The sequence below is a fragment of the Etheostoma spectabile genome, chromosome 23 (genome assembly GCF_008692095.1).
Source record: "Etheostoma spectabile isolate EspeVRDwgs_2016 chromosome 23, UIUC_Espe_1.0, whole genome shotgun sequence".
In the NCBI taxonomy this organism is placed as follows: Eukaryota; Metazoa; Chordata; class Actinopteri; order Perciformes; family Percidae; genus Etheostoma; species Etheostoma spectabile.
The window spans coordinates 1970903-1986099 of record NC_045755.1 but is presented as its reverse complement, the minus strand read 5'-3'; the positions used below and the strand labels follow the sequence as shown (position 1 = coordinate 1986099).

At 40.7% G+C, this 15197-nt stretch overlaps 1 long non-coding RNA gene across 1 annotated transcript; it reads right to left on the bottom strand.

The window, feature by feature from the left end:
* Positions 1-9815: 9815 nt before the first annotated feature.
* On the bottom strand, positions 9816-10262 carry LOC116673444 (uncharacterized). The gene is made up of 2 exons (XR_004327844.1): positions 10230-10262; positions 9816-10167 (listed from the first exon to the last, which is right to left on the bottom strand). It is a non-coding gene; the product is annotated as an uncharacterized LOC116673444 (long non-coding RNA).
* Positions 10263-15197: the final 4935 nt, after the last annotated feature.

The following is a 15197-nucleotide window of genomic DNA, read 5'->3' as shown; positions in this document are numbered from 1 at the left end:
TCCATCAATAAAAGGGTGAAAAAATACTGTGACAAGGGGAGTGGGGGGGATTGTTATCAGCTGTGTGCTTGGCCGTCAAGTGGTATTTCAGACAGGACGTTGCGACAATAGCTCAGTTTGACCAAACAACCAAACACACAGATCACTTTGGTCTTGTCAATGAAACCAGTTGGCAACTTTTAAAAAGTAAAAACTTTCCATCCAGAATCTTACTGGCGTCCATTTTGGCGTCTTGCCATCCACTCAAAACATAACGTTACCACGCTTTGGCCAGCTCGCAAGCCCAAACGGCGTGTGCGCGGTGTTTCTGTTTCTGTTTTTTGTTAACGGTCTAGCTAGATCCGGTGTGGTGTTGTAGTTTTTCTAACATTTATAGTTGTTGCAACAGCATGTGAAAAAAACTGTGCCAACCAGTTAATCACAAAAAAAATTGACGCCGTTAAAATGGGTTTGTGTTAACGCTGTTAATAACACATTTAACTGACAGCACTAAAAAGAATATATCAAAAATCCCTCATAGACGGACAGAAACACAGAGCATGCTTCACAATTAAACCATGCAACAACAAAAAAATAACAAAGCAAACAAGCTAGTGATTTATGTGGAATGGATGTAACTAACCAGCTCAACGACCACTGATTACAGAGGACCTTTTAAACATTGCTGGTCAATAAGCTGATTGATGATGACAAAATTGGCACACCAATTTCAGAAAGCATTCTTCATCAGAAATGAAGAAGACAAAAGCACAGATGGACAAACCCATTTTAAGCTTTTTTATAGCTAAATTGAGTCCTGATTTATTTAGTACATATGAACCTGCCAGGTTAATTATTTAGTCAGCATATGCTGCGTGTTCTCACCAACTGCCATTGTATCTTCTGCTCTGACATCAGCGCAATGATATGATGGTATGCATAAATTCCCAGTAATACAAACCAATCTGGTATTAAATTATTCACTCATCTTTTACCAGCCAGCCCACCCTGGAGCTTGAGAACAGTCCATCACATATCAGAGTCCACAGGGGGGCACTTCATTCTTACACAATTCAGCCAAAGCTCTCTTCCAGTGGGCTAGCTTTATTTTTTTATTTTTTGCATGGTTAAAGCATGACAACAATGCATATGCATAACAACAGCTTTGTAGGGATAAACTGGTTGACATGGTGAAGAGAAACTCCATTAAATGTTTGCCTAAGCACAGAAAAAGCTACCAGGTGATTGGTTAATGAGAAGACTTCCTGAAAATACCTAAGCAACATGGCTGACCATCCACAACCAATCACTATGAGCACATTTTCCCTCAGGGTCAGGTGAGCAGTCTGTAATAATCACTGCTTCCTCATTTACAGTGCTGAACGTGAAAATGAGAAGCACCATCCATCTGGGAAAAAGACATTGAATATGAGTGGGAGGGAAAGAGATAGAGGCGTAGGAGGGAAAGAAGAGAAGAGAGTAGGAGTGAGAGGAAGATAAAGACCCAGGGTGATGGAATGGCCAGCACTGCTTAGTTTACAAGTTTTGGATATTTGACACAAAGATCCTACAGATAATCTCCCTCTGGGTAATCACAGGGATAGACTGCAAACTCCACACAGTTCAGATTTAATGTTTACAAATTCCTTTCATGTTAAAGCCTCACTGAATTTGATGTATTTGCATGTGGACTCCCATCAGCTCTGCCAAGTTGTTTAGCACCACACGCTACATCTTTAGAAATCTGTGTTGTACAACCTATCTCTTCTGCTCGGTTCAACTACCAAAGCTGACAGAGTGGAGTCAGTATGAGACTTTTGGGAATAAGACATAACCTATAAAGTAGAGATGCACCGATTGACCGGCCGGTGACCGTAACTGGTTGGTTTTCACGTGACCGGCGACTTGCAGGTCAGCCTGACATATGCCGATTTTATGCCAGTCAAATGCACTCGGGCGCCGCATGTTTAACATCGTGCAACATCAGCATCACACGTGCACACGCACTGCCGCTCCATCAGCTGTTTATGAAATGAAAGCTTTACAAAGCGGTCTGCTCTACTGATCTCAGGCAAACGGTCAGCCGCTCTCTCTCCCCTCTGAGGCTGAACAACTGGAACAAGAAAACAGCACTTACAGCTACAGTATATTGGAAAATAGCGTTGGGCACACTGACTTTGATGAATTTACTGTTTATCAGACCCCAGATGAGACAAGAAGCTAATGTTAGCGAACGCTGCAGTGACGGCCCCTCTGACCCCCCGCTGCAGGAGACGCTGTGTGTATTCCTCCGATACGCTGTATTTCCAAGTTAGTGGGGGTGCATACGGCTCCAAACCAACATGAAAAACTTAGTAATCTTCCCTCAGTGTTTAGTTTTGTTGCTAAACCGGGTAACGTTACTGTTGACGTTCAAACAGGCCTGTTTGTGTGTTTTGAGAAATATCTTTATCCAGCAAGGCTATATTTTTGTTATTTATTTATTATTTTATTGCCATTACCTATTTTCCCTGTTTTTATACATACAGAAGTTTATTTTGCTAAATATATCACATTTGTTTAGTTGGATATTGGATGTGAATAGAAGGAAATTGTTCTTCCATGACGTTGCACTACAGATGTTTGTGAATATCCCGCACCAGGAGTAATTTATATAGTTCTATTTTATAGGCATAGAGTATCTGTTCAAAAAATGTTCAAGGTTCTATGCAAAATGTAAAATGTACTATTAAAGAAAAGATAGAAAATAAATACGGCATCCCACTATAACCACAGAAATCGGCAGGAATGTTTAAAACCTTCAAAGAAGCTCTTTTTGCTCAAAAACATTTATCTGCTAGCTGAAGGCAACAGTTAAGGCGTAGACGGAGAGCTAATCTTTTGGCATGACACACATCTTCAAACCAAAATGGTAGCCGAAGTGAGCCAAATCATTTCCCTTACCAGATGAATATTTAATGGTACTCTTTGCTCAGTTCCAATCTCAGCTTCATGGGAGGGTCCCTTCACCTAGAAATCAGCCTCATTTTGTAGCCCCAACAAAGAACATGCTGCTCCAAACATGGCTTTGTTTGGTTGTTTGACATACATTTATGTAAAAGCTCCAGAGGGTGTAGAGTTCTACAAGTGTCTAGAAAAAGAGACTAAACTTTGATTTTAAACGCAGAGGAGGTATATCTCACATGGATATATTTGTTTCTGTTGGTCTACTGCTGAGTTTTGCAATCATCCAATGCATCACAGATCCAAGGCCACATACACACCTTTCTGCCAGCGCTTTCTCTGAAAGGGTATACGATGTTGTTGCCTGGCAGCACAAGCAGCAAAACATCTCTGTGTGGCTTTAAAGAGTTAAAAACGAGCACTCCCAGATGGCACTCAGGTCTAAAAGGAATAAAATATGGTAAAATCATCTTTTTTATGAGATCTTACAATCATTACGCTTATCAAAAGCATTTCATTAAAGGAATAAGGTCAGAGGCAGAGAGAGGCAGAGAGAGAAGCTGTATGTTTGTGTGTGTGTCCATTATCTATTTCAGTCTGTGTATGCATTTTAGTAGGTGTATATGTCTCAGTCTATATGCAGGTGACTTTACAGGAAGAGATATAGTTATGTACATTCTTGTTCCCAAGTCTGTGCATCAGTTTTTTCAAATTAGATGTTCCTCAGTGTATGTTTGTACAGTGGAACTGTCAATCTTCCTCTTTAATACCATTCAAATTTCTTTTTTTAATATTCAAATAATATCTGAATATGTAATGCTCAAATGCAGCCTGTTATAAATATGTACAACACTGCTCAGGCTTATGCACTGTCAATGCCACTTGAAGCATGTGGTTGTTGTTACACATTCGGTTCACTAGAGAGACTTCTAACATTAGCCTGGCCTTGACCTTGACAGTGGCCATACGTCATGGCGCATTCAAGTGGCATTTGTTGTAAAGGCTAGCTTGGTTAGCACAATGGCACCATGTTAGAAAGCACAACCAAAACAATTTGTCATAAATTAACAGAAGTGTTAGCCACGATGCTAATGGCATTGATAACTAAGCCAAACAGTACTGTCACTACTATTGTAGTGATTTAAAAGCACCCTGCTTCTTGCAGATTGTCACACTGAAAATACAGCTATTAGAAGTTAATATGTGAAGTCAAAGCTACTCTGACAGCTGTAGGGCAGCTAACATTTATTTTTAGCTGTCTCCATGAAGACAGCTAAAGTAAAGACATCCTTCTTCCGATTTCCAGATGCAGCCTGTCACTCCCCCTGTACTAACGTTACGTGCTCTGTGATGTTAAGACCTCACAATACATTGTGTTTCTCACTTCCGCTAACGTATTGTTTATTAAACGTGACATGACAAAAGCATTTAGTTTTCGCATGAGGCCAAGGTGAGAAGAGGGAGACTAGCTAACATTAGCCAACATATTTATAAAAAAAAAAAATCACATTCGAAAATTAATTTCAGCAATCAAATAATATTGATTGTTTACTATTCGTATTATATGCAACTTTTGGAATTCATTCCAACATCCTTAACATACAGTATGTGTAAATGTGTGGCTATGTGCTCCGCTGCTGTCCTCAAATCCTGCATTCTGCAGACAGTGTGAACTCGGCCTGACGCCGGAGTTCTCTCTATTGATCCACCAACCGCCACAACAAATGACTCTGACCCCGTCGAGGTCACTGCATTCAGAGCCAAACCTAAAACTAGCTTCCGCTAAACTCACCATAGTCTGTCCGAGCTCTTGCCCTCCCCATCAGAACGGAGGACCATTAGCAACCATTTGCAGAAAAACTATTTGTCTCTGGGTTTTTCTTTTTACAGGGATTCTCTTCCCATTCCCAGGGTGATTAACATAAATAACATCTTAAACAGAGTGTAAATATGTTTTCCCAAAGGGGGGGGCACCACCAAGCCACATGAGCTGAGATAAAAGACTGGAGGCACGCGGGGGGAGACTCCACCTTTCCCGCCCCTCATCTTTATAAATAGTTATCAGGAGATATGGAACAAAAAAGCTACTGGGAATTCAGACAACAGCAGCAATTGGACCAACATGTTCTCTTTTTGTAAAGAGAACAACAAACCGGGCGATTAACAATCTTTCAGCCCTTGCCTTCCACATACATTCAACTGGAATACAGCAAAAGCCATAGCTGGTTTACTTTTTTGAAAAAACAGCAAGCACACACAGCAAGAGAAGCATAAAGAAAGAAAAAAGTAAAGTTATTCCTACCTTTTTCTGGTCCTCCAGCTTTTGACTTGTCGACTTCTTGCCATGCTTGCTAGCTTCCGGTACATCCATCCCTGGTCCAAATAAAGAATTACTCCAAAGTGAAATCACAGGGAATAAGTTGAAGAGAATCCAGATGGCTACAGTTTCCCGAAGAAGGCCTGTGTCCGGCTCACGCCTTCACCCGGACACAGGCGATCCATGGCAAGTGGTGGTTTGTTTAGTTAAAGTGAAATGTGTCTCTGAGGGTTATTAGCACAGGGAAGGTTTTGGGAAACAAGACGAATACCAAACAGGTAGCAAAAGGCTACAGAGATAGCGGCATTGTGATAACTGGAGCAAAGATACCGGAGATAACTTTCAGCCTGCCGGTTGTGTAGGTGTACATGAAGACAACAGTTATGCTAGCTTCTTCCTCAGACTGCAGTCACTGGCTCCAGCACACAGTCTTCCCTCCACATCTGGGGAAAGCAGAGAAAAGACATGTTATGATTCAATTGCATCATAAGCCAAAGAAAAAGGAGAAAAAGGAGTTTTAGCTTAACAATTAATGCAAAAGCTCTCTGCCTTTCCGAAAAGTCAACATTCCCCTTGGTGCGGCACTGTGCAAATGGTGGGGGGTATCTGCATATCAAAGTGATTGTTGCCATGGAGCTTGGAGAGGGAGCGAGAAGGAGAAGCTTCTACTACATGCTGTTTGTTCTACGCCGAGTGATTGTTTTTGATTGTTGTCTTTTTTCTCCAAACCTATTTTCCACCAAAAAGTATTAGGGGAAGGATTGAGTCATGATGAGGTTAGGTAAACTTGCAACCTGGGAAGGTTCCAAGCATGGAAAGATGACCACAGGATTGGTGGCTGGTCCCTCCGCCGACTCTACTAGGGTTCAAATTGTCTTTTTGGTTTATTAACATCCTGCAACACAACATCTGCCATTCAAAAGTTCTTAGACTGTACATTTATAGGACAATTTGTGAATAAAACCGCAAACGTGTCGGTGGCTGTGCCATACATTTAACAATTTAGATATGTAGGACTAATTCTATATGGACATATTGGGTCAACGGGAATAAACGACTCATTGGTCTTTATAGTGACAGTTACTGTTATAGCTTGATTCACGTCAATAAAATATAGTCATATGCTTTATAAATGTATTCATCTACTTTAAATTTAAGTTACTGTACATTATAATCACTGAAACAGCCTCTAACAGCAACAAAACAAAATTTTAAGTAGAAATAGTTCAACATTTTGGGAAGAGAGCTCATTAAGATTAGCTTAGCTCAAAAAGAGTGCAGACTCCAGGACAAAAACATGTAACAAAATCTGGCACGATTTAATATGTTTAAAAACCGAATTCCAAGGTGCAACAATACATTTTACAACAACACATTTGTGCGTGGCAGGGCACACACAGTATACGTAACTGCAAACCTATACTGTATTTTGTTCCCAGGGGCAAACACAGAGACAGAACAATCAGCTCACCCTAGCACAAATACAGTAAACAGTCCCATATATAGTTTCCCCACACACAGAAACACGATTGCACTGTCACTGAAATCAATACTCTCTGCACTGCAATTCAGCCACCATCCATCCACAGAAGTTGGCCAATCAAATGCTCCAATAATCCCTCAAGGCAACATGCCGTGAGACAAGTCATCACAGAAAACAGCCTCCCCAGCCGACGACCACCAGGCCATTAGGGAACCTGACTTGTGTTCGCCTTTGTCTCTCCTCTGAACACCGACCAGATCTTAACAGTTTTTTTTTTGTTTTTTTATTACAAAACACTTACCCAGCTCCAGAGTGCCATGTAACACTGCAACCCTGTCAGTTACTTAAGGCCAATCATGTCAAGTGCTGCCAACTCAGAATTGGTTCTTAGGGGACATGATTCAAGCGCTGAAGCCCAAGGAGACCACTGAAACCCAGGGTGTTAGCTGCTAGCAATAAGCTGTGAAAAGCTTTTCTTTCAAGTATTATGGGGATGCTGTTCCATTGGATTATGTTGTAGCCTCAAAAAAAACAAGCAATGCACAGGGAATATTTGCAGCAATAGGTGATGAACACAATTAAGCATGCTCTCCTAAGATTAGAAACACCACAGATTTTGGCGTAGGCAATAACACTGCATCGCAGAAATGCTACACTTGCTAAAGCACAGCTGTATTGCTCCTAGCCTTCCTCATTCCCCTCAGCATTGGCTATATATGGTGGCTTTCTAAACTCATGCATACTGCATGAGTGCTAATTTGCCCCTTTTTTCTTCTTGAATATTACAAAAGAAACAATGGAACATCATGGGGAAGAGCATAGCATACTTTCTGTTTGCTGCAAGGAACAGGCTAGCTCACACTCACTGTCATAGAGTGACATGATGGCGCCCAATGTAGGCCACTTGGGTCAGAGGTCAGGCTCCATCTGCTTGTCCTGACAAGCAACAGCAGGTACAGAGCATCCTTATCAAGAAAGCAAGGACAGACTCTCCAGGAGAAAAAGTGCCTGACAAGAGATTGCTCCACTGCATCTTGTACTGTTTGCAATGTAAAAAATAGCCTTAAACAATAAGGATTTCAAACCAGCCAACATCTGTTGAAAATGGTTACATTTCCAACCACATACATTCCATGAGTATGAAAGGTTTGTGACTGACTGATACTGAAGGAAATTCATGGTAATAAAAGGACCACCATTACACCAATATTGTTTTTCCAACAGTCCTATCTCACCAACTCACAAACTGTCTGTCGCTAAGCATCAATAATGCAGTTCAGTGCTTGCAATTTCAATTCAACAAGCTTTACTTACATGAATGTCATGAAAACTGTCCAATGAACCGGACACACAGTGTGGCAACAGAGGAGAGGAGTTAAAATAGGAATGAACATGTTGAGGAAAATATCTGGTTTTCGGATTTAAATTGTGATAGGATTTTTTCACAGCAGGCATTTGACTTGACATAAAAGCATGTGCTTCTAATGCGATGAGCATATCCTGTCTGGCAACAATACACGGGTAGTTTGGCAAGGCATATAAAACCTCACCAACTACAGAGGCTGCGACAACAACAGACCCCCTGGCAGAGGCGCTAAATTGCTAATGTCTCAAATCGCTTTGAGACATCACAACAGCATAACTTATCTGCCCCAGCCCTGTCTCCACCACCATCTGGTTTCTGCACTACCCCAGCCCTGCCAGAGTCAGAACTAAACAGGGTGAAGCAGCTTTCAGTTTCTATGCTCCTCATATCTGGAATAAACTCCCAGAAACCTGCTGCCTTTCTTTAAATGACTGCTCATTTCTTTAAATGTCTTATGCTGCACTGTAACTTTTATTCTTGTGTTTTATGTTTCCTAATGTTTCTATTTTGTTTTTAACTGTCTATTCATGTGTTTTATCGGTTTTTAATGCATATGATTTTTAACTGTTTGTACTTGTGTTTTATCTGTTTAACTGATTTCGTGTAAAGCACTTTGAATTGCCCTATTGCTGAAATGTGCTATACAAATAAAGCTGCCTTGCCTTGCCTTGCCAGCATCCCCACCTGGTTCCTGCACCACCCCACTCACTGTGAGGGAGCACGATGTCGGACGGGTGCTCCCTCACAGTGAACCCCAGGAAGGCTGCCGGCCCAGATGGAGTACCTGGCAAGGCGCTTAGGGCATGCGCCCACTAGCTCGCCCTCATATTCACCAGAATCTTCAACCTCTCCCTGGCTCAGGCAGCCATCCTGGCCTGCCTAAAATCAGCCACAATCATCCCAGCGCCAAAGAAGTCTCCCATCAATCATTAAGTGGTTTGAGAGACTGGTTCAACATGTCAAGGACCCCCCCCCCAAAAGACCTTGACCCCTATCCCTTTTGCATATCGCGCAAACAGGTCCACAGAGGATGCCATTGCTGTGGCTCTCCACTCTGCGCTCAGCCACCTAGAACAGCAGCAGAGCTACGTTCAATCTTTGTGGATTCCAGCTCAGCTGTCAATACAATCATCCCGGACATTCTCATCACCAAACTGGTCACTCTCTGCCTCCACCCTCTCACACGTGCCTGGATAAAGGACTTAATCACCAATCGGCCCCAGACGGTGAGACTGGGCCCCCACCTCTCCTCCACTTGCACGCAGAGCACCGGCTCCCCACAGGGCTGTGTGCTGAGCCCCCGCCTGTACTGTCTCTAGACCTATGACTGCAGTACGGCCCACAACAACCACCTCATCTTCAAGTTTGCGGACAACACCACAGTGGTCGGACTCATCTCAAAAGGAGATGAGGCCGCCTACAGAGAGCCTACTTGAGTGTGTGGAGAAGGTCAACACCTTCTGGTTTTTCTGTGTCCTTATCCCCACCCTGACATCTCCTGGACAGACAACACCACAGCGGTCATCAAGAAGGAACAGTGGCTACAATTCCTGAGGGTACTCAGAAAGAACACCCAGGACTCCAACCTGCTGCTGACCTTCTACTGTTCGTCCAGCGAGAGCCTGTTGACGTACTGTATGGTACGGCAGCTGCACCGTGACAGACAGGGAGAGGCAAGAGAGTAGTAATAGCAGCACAGAAGACCACTGGCTGCCTTCTCCCCTCCCTGATGGACATTTACACCTCCCAGTGCCTCAGCAGTGCAGAAAACATCCCCAAGGACAGCCCCCACCCTGGCTTTGATCTGTTTGACCTGTTGCCCTCAGGGAGGCGCTACAGGTGCATCAGATCAAGGACTAACAGACTAGAGAACAGTTTCTTTCCAAAAGCCATTACCATTTTAAACTCACACGTGCACTGACTTCACAGTCTAACTCCCAGACTTTCCTCTACCCACCTACTGTGCAATATGTAATATTTAATACTTTTGATAATTATAATTCTGTGCAATTTCACTACTATTCAATATCATTACTTCACACTACATATCACACTGTATATAAAACCATATTTATCTTTCTGTTTTTTGTTTCTTTTACATATTTAAATAGCGTCTCAGAACTCTGCACCTTACCCCTCACCCTTCTTTTGCACTGCTTATTTTATTCCATGTTACATTTCCCTTACGTACATGTTGACACTGGAAAGAGAGTTGCTTTTATCTCGTTCTACATGTGTATAATGACAATAAAAGGCATTCTATTCCACTGTGACAAAACGTCTGCAGTGACAAGCCAGTTATTTTCAACAAATTAAACATCATGACTGCATTGTTGGTCTATATAGCATTAAACAAGATATGTTTGTACAGAGCATAATTACAGATTTGTGTCAATTGAATCTGATAAAAAATAATGCAGTCGCTTGCTTGAGGCAAACCATTCAAGAGTTCTTTTAACCTGTCAGAAAAAAAAATCAACTACTAACTAGCCCGCTAAGCTGATATAGTTAGCAACAGAAAAAATACCAATTCATTACACATTTATTAAGATATTGGGGGTATACCTAACCAAACAAAAATTATATTTGAATATAACATGACATCTAAACATGGTGTTATTTCCGAATGCAACCTAGCTATTGTAAGCGCCTGTTGCTAGCTTTGTTCTGTAGCCGAGACATGCTAGCTTACAGGACCGACAAACAGTTTCACAGGCTTATAACATAAAAGGTCCTAATTCAGAACTTTTAAGGTGATATACCTAAAAACAATATGATGAACCTAGCTAAACATTAAGGTAGAATTCCGACAACTCTTTGTCTACTTGCCAGTTACTTGACATCTCGACAACTAATGCTAGCTAGCTAGCTAATGTTACGGAGCTAGCTTGCTAGTACTTGCTAGTTACTGAAATTGATTTTAAGCTACCAGCTAACATTACATCGTTAATCAAGAAAAATACTCACCGCCCTCTAAGACACAGTCTACTGTTATTAAAAAGATAAAATAATTAAAGAGTGACGTTTCATCCTCAACAAAACCATAATGTTAAGTAAAAAACCAGCCAAGTGGTTTCTTTTGTTTGGCCAAAGCAGACTTAACGTTAATTAGCTACAGCTGAGTAAATGTCAGTGACAGTTGTAATGTGTGTAATAACAACAATGTGAATTGTAATTTCCCCTTGCGGGACTAATAAAGTGTACATTATTATTAATATTATTATTATTATTATTATTATTATTATTATTATTATTAGTAGTAGTAGTAGTCAAAGATAGATAAATCAACAGTTGCCACCTGAAACTATCCTCCTACAGCTTGTTAAGACATTAACAGGTTATGGCATACTTGAAATAGCAGCACCTGCAATTTGAAATGCAGCATTTAAATGATTATTTTTTTAAGTTATTAAAGTTCAAGCAGATTCGATCAATAATCTGTCCTATCAGTCCTTTGCTCTAAGTCTTGAAACAGGCAAAGAATATTGATTTTAAGACAATATTAAGACTTTAAATCATGATTTGTGACAGCTGAAAACAGATGTTTTTTTTTTCAGATGCCCAATTTGCTTAAGTAAGATTGTTATATAGCCTACAACTAACTTGTGGTTAACTGCAATTAACATAATTAAAAACTCACAACTAATTGCTTTATAATGCCATAATTGTTATAGCTCTGTGTAATAATTATACACTTATTACTCATATAGGGACCCGAAACATTCAGTAGTCCAAGTCAACCTTCTGAAAAGATAATTAAAATAATTAAACAGGATGTTTTCAGTATCTTCGATGCTTTCAGTATCATGTACTTGTATTTATTTTTTAAGAGAATATTAATGTGTTGTAATGCCCTTCGGTTGTATAAAATCTTATTGGAAGTGAAATCTCCATATTTATGAGCAGCATCTTTGCAGCTAGTCGACCCATTTACCCCCACCCAGTGGCCTTTCACCGGCACTTGGTATTCAACGGGTGTCTGTAACTCTCCAAGTGGTCAATAAAGTTTGATTCATGAGGCCTGGGGCCGTAACAACACACTGCTGCTTTAATTCGAGGAGATGTAAATGATGGCCATAGACCCAGCCTGATTTCCTCTGGGAGAGCAGGAGGGTTGGGGGAGCATGCGCTGTAAATCATCACCTCAATAGGTCACAGGTCAAACATAAAGAATGCCCCACCATCACATTAAAATACAATAATGCCCTAATGGCATTTCTTCAACATAAAACCAAAATTATGGCCAATCAAAACACATCTGATGTGGTTGCCAAAATTATTTACATTTTGAAATAATTTTCCACAGGTATGCATACTTTTAACCTGCAAAAGTATTATGGTACATACTCTAATTTGTACATATGCTTTTGATGAAAGTTTGGAGTGAGCAAAACATTAGTTTTTCTAAATAAAAGGTGATGCTACAGCAAGAGCAGAATGCAGGATTGTTTTCATTTGTATTGTAGTTGATGTTACCGTCCAACACACTTGCACAGTAGAATTTGTTAGGATGTGTGAGTTGTTCCTACAAAAAATTGATACACTTCTTAACATTAAAAGGAGCACAGCAGTATAGTCCAGGTTCATTCCAACAACCCAAAATCACAACATATATGTAGCTGCTTTAAAAGATTGACATTTTTACAATATAGAAAAGTGCTAGTAATTTAAAGTCATTTATTCAGATACATATCAGTGTTTATCCTAGGTTTGTGGCAGATTTAGGTGTATGTTTTTGGAGGGGTTTTAAACGGTCATTCCTCAAGAATTGTTGATCACCATATCTGTTTCTAAAGCAGATAATAAATAAATAAGATAATAGATAATAAATAAATAACACTCAAAAAGCTTATAGAGAAAACTTAAACAAGTCCACTGGATCAACTACAGTCATTAGATCTAAAAAGAGTCATTTAGTTTCGATGCTCACATTGATTTTACATTCATTCGGCTTAGGTAGTGCCAAAAACGGCTTGGGTGCTGCGCCTAAGCCTTATCATGGTAGGGAAAACCCTGCATTACTGCATAGTAACACAGAGACAGTGTCCACTGTGTGGAGACGACTGGAGAGAAATAGAGTAATGAGAATATTCTCAGCAATTAGGACATTTGTAATAGCCTTGTCATAGCACTTGGCTCCACATTGGCCGTTAATATTATAAATGATAAATCTCATTAATGCAATAGAGATCCCTTGCTACACATCATAGCATTTAAGGGGCTGAACCTACCACTCGGCTAGTCCCTTATACAAACCACAGTACAGTTAAAACACACTTGTACAAATTAAGCTACTTATTAGGAAGTGGACACATTTATTTCTTACATTATGTTAACACAATTCTAATGTACCATTAAGTATTCTAAATGTGTATCATATGTACAAACATGGGAGGTATGCATAAATTAAAGTATATTTGGAAGGTGGTTGACAGCTACAGTGGTGTAATGAAACAAGCAGCAGAAAAATATACAGAAAATGAATACAAAATGTAAAAACACCCACATTTCTACATAAATGCAACATAAAACAAAAACTGGGAGCTTCATAGAATAATAACTGTAATATGGTATATTTACAGCACAGCATGGCAATAGGAACCACATGGGAAAATACAGAAACCAGATGCCACAGCAAATATTAATGAAGTGCAAAATGTGCATTGTTGCATTAACATAAACAAGCCTACAGAGGCCATATGCGTGTGTAGAAAGTGTGTAGGTGTATTTTCAGTCCTAATGCTCCTACAATAACATCTACAGTGAATCGGTCCAGGTTCCGGACAGTCAATCTCTAAATGACAGTCGGGTGTTTACATTTCAGTTTGCTGCATCAGCAAGTGAACGACTTGATAATGAGCATGTGGTGGTGGTTGGTCAAGAAAGTGCTTCTTCCTCAAAGGCTGGGAAAGGCCATTAAGTGACAGGAAGCCATAAACCAGCCATAAAAAGCAGGAACATTAGTTTGTACCACAACATGCAATCATACATAACTGAGCTCCGACTAGGTCTGTCAGCTAATATTCTAAAGACAAATATACGTTTGAATTGTGTCTGCCTGGCGCGTTCCATCACGGGCCTGGGCCGCTGCTCCCTAAATGTTCAGCTCCCTGTCTGTGTAATGTCTGATTGCTCCCAGTCGGTCGAGAATTAGGCGTGTTGATAACTTTTCTTCTTACGGTTGACGCTACCAGGGGCTTAAGAAGAAGGCTTAAGAAGAAGACGCCACAAAGACACCAATGAAACTCTCGTAAAGGAGCAATGCAGAAATCGTCGCACACATTTAAGATTTGGTTGTTTATGACCAAATTACAAACCCTGTGATGTAAATTGCGTCATGTCCTGGTACCTATATCTCAGTCATTTTTGTCCAATTTTGTCAGGCCTAGCTCCAACAATATTCTCTGGTTTGTGTTGTAGAAGTGTTTCTTGGTTTCAGATGCCAAAGCTCAAGTTCAAATATACTCCACGTGTTCTCTGATGCTCGTTGGGCTTTAATAAATGCAAAGAAGCCTTAAGTCACACCACTCCCTGCAGAACCAATTTGGCAAATACGGTGCAAATGAGCCTTTGGCTAGAGTTTCTGAGGTTGCCTGAGTGTAAGGACAGACAGACGCAGGTAAATATCTGACTGTCAGCCGCACCTTTGATCCCCCACCAGCGTCACAGTTGATAGCCAGACTCACAGAGGAGAATTCAGACTCGTAGGAGGCAGAGAGTGACAGAGAGAAAGAAGGGGAAAACAGAACAAGAGAGGGAAGACGGAGAGAGTAGTGCAGATGAGAAAACGTTAAAAAGCCGAGGGAGCTAAACTGTCAAAGTATAAAAACTGAGAGCAAGCGAGCAACAATTGAGGCTTGAAATGCATCATAAAAGGAAAACTGTAGTAGACTGTTACAGGTAAATATATGAAATAAATAAAAGCAATGCAAACTCAAAATCCTGACTGTTCTGGTGCAAATATCTCCCTCATTTCACATACCAACATGGGCTGCAAGTAGTGATATGTTTAAGCACTATCTTTAATTAGTAAAGAAGCAACAAATGCAACCCTGGCTTCTTCTGTTGCCAGGGTAACTGTGGAGAGAAGGCGGTAGCACGAGTGTGTG